The 6,642-nt window shown below is 24.9% G+C and overlaps 1 long non-coding RNA gene across 1 annotated transcript; it reads left to right on the top strand.

Annotated features, from left to right (window-relative positions):
- The first annotated feature begins 349 nt into the window (after positions 1 to 349).
- On the top strand, positions 350 to 1,881 carry LOC140184606 (uncharacterized). The gene is made up of 2 exons (XR_011881703.1): positions 350 to 587; positions 1,485 to 1,881. It is a non-coding gene; the product is annotated as an uncharacterized lncRNA (long non-coding RNA).
- The last annotated feature ends 4,761 nt before the right edge of the window (positions 1,882 to 6,642 follow it).

Below are 6,642 nucleotides of genomic sequence, written 5' to 3'. Positions count from 1 at the left end.
AAAATACTTGAATACATTAAAATCATATTCATCGTAGAAAGGGATATTGATTTTGGTGCTTTAAACTTGAGAATATGTATAAACTAATAAGTTTTTAACATTAACATAACTTTTTGTCATTGCTGCAATATATGTCTAGACCCTTGGAGCTCCAGATAGTTTGCAATTGGCAAAGATGGTTGAAATGGATTAGCATAGTATGTTGTTGAAATTAAAAAAAGTAACAATGTTAAGTATGAGCGGGACAAGGTAAGTTGACTTTTAAAGGTGTGGTTCACATATTTCATTTCAAAAAATATCAATTTCATTGGCTTTTATATTTTTTTAAATTTATTTTAATGTCATATAGGTATTCTACTTAGATAGAGGGAGACTATGAAAAAATATCATCGACAAGCAAGAGTGATAAGGGAGCCGCGTGGAGCGTTGCCGTCATGAATGAGCAGAACGCGAACAGTGAGGAGGGAAATCCGCCAGATAAGGAGAAGGCTCCACTGCCGTGCCTGGCTACCGAAGAACGGCGCCGTGGTCACCGGGAAGCACCGTCGGAGGTGCTGCTGTCCCTGTCCTTTCTTCCTAGTAGTCCAGTAAGTCCTTTTGCTCTGAAAACCCCTTTTTATCACTGTTCTGTTATAGATTATTGAGTTTTACGCAATGTTGATGTCTTGGGGTTGAACTATGATTCTTGCATGTTGTGCTTAGAGGTTGTGACTACTACGGGAATAGTCAGATTTGATGCCATCGCTGCAAAATTAGAGTTTTACAGGTTTTGTCGCGTAGTTAAGTTGCGATCGAAGTAGGGGCGTTTTCTTAAATCTATTTTACTTTCAAGGGTTGTTATAAGTCGATAATAGTATGAAAACATATTTTTATGATCACGTGAGTTTTATGGATTGAATTAAACTGTTTGGATGGATGTGATTATTTATTTGATTGATTTATTGAATTATTAAGGAAGTTGGTTATTCTGATTTGCTATTTTAGTTTGCTAAGTTGGTCATTGTTGAATTGATTTTCCTTGAATTATTGGAAGAGGTTTAATGTTAGAATTTAGTTTAATTTTGGAAATGTTTGATTTTAGAAAAGATTCGAAATTGGAATTAATTTAGTTTGGAAGATATTTAATATTGAAAATTAGTTTAATATCGGAATTTGGTTTGATTTTGGAAAGAATTTGATATTTGAAAACGGTTTGATTAATGAAAAGTATTTGATATTTGGAGCTTGTTGAGAACGGGTTGGAAAATGTGGTTTTGATGGAACCTATAAGGGTGATATAGTTCAAATTTTAGAGATGCTGCCCAAATTTTTATAAAAATTGGAGACTTCATTTAAAGTGATTATTTAGAAAGATTGAGATTTAAGAATTATATGATTTGTTCTGAGTTATTAAGAAAAAGATTATGTTTTGAGTTTAAATTATTAATGAATGGAAGGAATGTTGATGACAAGTATGTCTGTGTTTTTTTCTCTTTGGTGTTAAGAGTGACAGAGCACCTGTTCCATCTAATGATGACAAGGCACATAATCTCTCTAATGGTGACAGGGCATGTATTTCCTCTAATGGTATTAATGCACAACAGAGAGACAGTATCTGGGTTAGCTACCGAGCACGTCGGGTTTGACTATATAATCGATAAATGAGCTCATTAGCCATAGGGCAGACATGCATCATAGGCATTTGCATGCTTTTGTTTGAGTTTGAATTTGTTTTGGTTGGCCTAATTATTTAACTGTTATTAACTGCTATCTGAGCTACTTGCCGTAACTGTTATTTATACATGTATTTTTTTTATCTGTTTTTTCTGTGTTTGTTCTGGTGTGGTACTTTTGAGACTGAATTTTGGTGTTAAATTTATGATAATTGATGATTGATTGCGTGAATAAGCATGAGACTGTGATTGGTTCTTGATTGAGGTTTAGTTAAATATGAAAAATCAATCTGATTCGGCATATATTTAATAAACCTATGCTTGGAATAAGTTGGTTATTCATATAGTTTAGAAAACTTTTAAGACTTTTCTTATACGAAATGAAAGGTTTTGGATTTGCATAATTAACTGATTTCTTTTAAAAAGGTTTTGAATTTTAGGATGGTTAAACCGTCAGTTTTCAAAAAATTCATAAGATAATGATAATTACTGAGTTTAAAAACAGTTTTTTTTATTAAATATCTTCTTATGACAATTCTGAAAACTCCATGGTGAGACCGTGTAGTTAGGTTCTCACTCCCCTACAACTTTACCTTTTTAGAAATCAGATAAAGGAGCATTATGAAGAGTTTTGTTGCGTTTTGTTTATACAATGTTGTTTTAGTTAGATAATTTTTCTTCCCTCACCTTTGGTATTATAATTTTGTAAGAGGGATAAGAGTTGTATGTTTTATATGTATATTATATTTATAAGCTACTCATGTAAGAAGTCTTGTATTTGTATATATACTTGTTTGTTTTCAAGATAAATTATTTTTCTATGTTTCAAAGGAATCTGCGATACAATTTTGAGTAAAATGCTCATATTTTATTATTAAGCATATGAATTTGTTGTAATATTTCTTATTATTAAAGTAGTGCAGTCAAAAGAGTAATATTTTAATAGTAAACGTATTACAGTATCTATTACATTGTTTATGTAATTACAATATAAACTATTTCTATTAAAATTTTAATTTTTTAGTATTAACATTTATTTCAATACATAAATATAATAACTTTTATATTTAAGTGAAATTTTTTAATATAGACTAAAACAGTTATAAGATTATTCAACCTCTAAAAAATAGATAATGCAATAATCTTATATACTCTACAATAAACTTTTTATACACGAATTTTTTTTAATTTAAAATAATAATTATTAATATCAATAAATAAGTATCAACAAACTTTTATAATAGATTAATATTTGGGCCGCGCTTATCCCGAATCTTACACTAGTTTAAAGAAAAGAGTAATTTCAGAAGTCATAATTCATGTTTCTATTGGGAACCCTTTCGTTAGGTGGACATCATGACATGTTGAAAATGATACGCCGGCTTATTGAATGGTTGGTGGAAATGTGCAATCATTCAGTTGGTGAAACTGGGAACCTAATTTAGAATTGGCTAAGATTCCCATCCTCGTGTGCTTGTATATAAAATTATAAATATATAATCAATACTACCCAAATTAATTATTTATAACAAAATAATTAATAAATTAGTTTTTAAATATTAAAGTACTAAAAAAATCAGTTTTTTATCCTCGTAAATTTTGGACAATTTAATTTTTTTATCATATTATTTATAAAATTAGAAGATTAATTTATCAATTTTAAGAGATAACTAAGGAAAAAAATATGGAACCAACATTATTTTTAGTAAAATGTAGAGACAGATTCAAAACACAAATTATTATAGGTCAATTTAGAATGTCATTCATACTATATCGTTCACGTCCTCTTTTTTTTCTTTGGGTATGATCAATTGGTATTGATATAAGTTTAAGCAAAAGTCATTAATAATAATAATAATAATAATAATAATAATAATAATAATAATAATAATAATAATAATAATAATAATAATAATGGTTAATTACTGTTTTGGTAATCAAGATGGTTAAAAAAAATTCAAAATCGTCCTTAACATATTTTTAATTTAAAAATCGTCCTTAGTGTTATAATATTTTTTATTAAAAATAATAATTATAATTTTTTAAGGAAAAAAAATTCTGCACCCAAATGCACTACTCTTCCTTACTCGCGACCATTTTTCACTTTATCCCTGTCAAATACACACCACCACACAACCTCCAACAAATAACTAGTATAGTGATTATCTCCATCTTCATATTTCATATAGTCACTTTCAACAAAGTCAATTTTAATTCAAAGATCTTATAATAACAATAAAAAATTTTCAAAACTATACTAATAACAATCCACGATAAGTACTAATTTATATATCTTCCTCAGAAATAAAAAAAATAAAAGAAAAAATAAAAAATTATTTACGTCTGTAATATTTGAACTAAATTTTAATTTAATTCCTAATATTTAATTTTAAATATCTTATTTTAATTCCTAAAAATTTTAAATATTTTATTTTCATCTCAAAAAATTCAATTGAGTTCAATATTATTTCACTGTTAAATTTGATATAAATAATTAACATATTAAAAAATCAATAATATTTAATTTCAAGACATAAATAAAATCAATTCACTAATAGTCATCAATATAAAAAAAATTTCTTCTAAAACATTAATGATTGATTGCTGTGATTTAAAATTTTTTTACGAAAAGGAGATTAAGAAGAAAATGTTTTACAAAAAAATTTTAGTTGTGTTTCTCTAATATAAGAAGAAGATATGACTTAACAATTAAATTATTAATTTTTTTGTTATTCACTTCATTAACTCGTGTTATTTTATTTTATTTTTTTATATTATTTGGTATCAGAGCTCAAGTATTAGTTTAATCTTTATTAATCTATGTCTATTTTTTTTATCCAAAAAAATATATAAAAAAAGAGTTTAGTGTTTCTCAAGTTCTTTTTTATGCTCTTGTCTTTTTTGTTTGTATTTTATTATTATCTTGCCGTTCTTGTTGATTTAATATTTAAAAAATATATAGTGCAAGAAAAAAAAAAGAAAAATACAAAAATAAAAAATTACTTCTTCATATTTGTCCCTTTTCATATAGTATTTTCTCGGCTACAAGATTTGAGGACGAATTTTTTTGAAGAGGAGGAAAATGATACGTGCTTCAAATGTTCATAATATGAAGAGTTTAAATATTATTTAAAAATTATTAGCTTATTTTTATATATTTTAATTTTTATTTATTTAGTTACTAGATTGAATTTTATGTTTTGTGGACTTTAGGATTTTCTTAGTTTTAATATAATAAGAAGTTATAAATACCTATTTAGTTATTGTAGCTAGTCCTAGTATTCAGTGATTAGAGGTTTGAAAATCTCTTTTTGGTTTTGTGATAAACTTATTATGTGACCAAGTGAGGTTGAAAAGTCCCTTTCTATTCAATTTTTAAACTATGACGTGGTTAAGTTATGTTGAGAAGTTTGTTTTGTTTCGTTAAAAAATTAAATAAAAAGTAGAATAATTCTCTTTGTATTCAATTTTAATTTTTTTATTTCAATTTTAATGTATCTTTTTTATTTAAATTTAATTCATGTTTTATTTTTATTTTTATTTTTTTATCGTCATGTGTCAAATTTAACTATAAAATAACGTTGAACATATTTAAATTTTTTTAAAATTGAAATATAATATTTAAAATATTAAAGACTAAATTAGAATTTGATGTAAACATATTTGCTGAAAATGAAAGATGGTGCTTGAAAGGGAATTGAAGAAAATGACCACAAAAGAAAGGATAGTGGATTGGGCCAAGTTTTTTTTTTTAATTTAATTTGTATTTATTATAGGGATAAATTTTTCAAAAAAAAAACATTGTAAAAAATAAACACTTTAAAAATAAAATTTTATTCTAATATTAAAGATAATTTTAAAAATAAAAAAATAAAAAAAATTATTTTTGTCAATTGTTAGAACTAAAATAATATTTAACTCTAATAATAATAATAATAAAAAAGGTTTTTATGAGTTTTTTATTTTTTATGATATTTTTAATTCAGCTGGTTAAAGTTTAATCTGTTAAAAATTTAAATTTTATTTAAAAAGTTGTACTTAACTAATAAATTATTTTATTATAAAAAATTTAAATATATTTAAGCATATAAACTAATCACTCGAGTAAACAAAATTTTTTCATGATTTGGTTTTAACTTTTAGCAATAACTCAAAACACATGATAAATTGATAAATAATAATATAGTTCACGGATTGTTTGGCCTCAAGAAATAAGCATTATTAGAGGGGGCAAATTTTCTACCATGATGTACTTGTTCCCCATAAAGCTCCTTGAATTTCTGATTGTATAAAATAATGGGCCATAAAGAAAACTTTTTAACGTGTCACTAGATTGGTTTCGTTTTTTGAATCTTGAATTAAAAAATAAATGTGTATGTACACATACTTAAATAGCTTTCAAGTTATAATAATTTAGTTGAATTATTTGGTATTTGCCTACTTGGTCAATGGTCATTACCTGTCATATGGCATGGGGCTCAGGTTTGGAATATATTCGTCTAGGACTATTTATAAATTGGATTTGATCAGCATATCTGTAGTATTTATTTGAATTTGATTCAAAAATTGTGAATATAAATTCGATTTATAAGATTATTAGATTGGATAGACACACTATAAAATTAGATTGTAAATTTTGTATAAATATCTATATATCTATATATCTGTAAAAATAAATAAATAAATAAATACGTAAATATTTTTTTATATTTTATTTTAACTAATAATTATCATATATGTTATATTATTTTATTTTTATTTTTTTTTAAAAATATGTTTAATATTATTTTAAAAATAAATATGTTTTAAAAGAATAAAAAAATATTTTATTTATTTTTTAAATAAAAATAAGTTTTTAAAAAGTATTTTTATGTTTTACAGATATATCCGATATCTGATCCAACCTAAAAAAACTGCAGATATTGAATCCGATCCAATAATTTTAATACGGATTGGATCGAGATTTTAGACATATTCAATCTGATCCGAT

The sequence above is a fragment of the Arachis hypogaea genome, chromosome 5 (genome assembly GCF_003086295.3).
Source record: "Arachis hypogaea cultivar Tifrunner chromosome 5, arahy.Tifrunner.gnm2.J5K5, whole genome shotgun sequence".
Taxonomy (NCBI): domain Eukaryota; kingdom Viridiplantae; phylum Streptophyta; class Magnoliopsida; order Fabales; family Fabaceae; genus Arachis; species Arachis hypogaea.
Note: the sequence above shows the minus strand (reverse complement) of the source record. Positions and strands in the feature narration are given on the sequence as shown.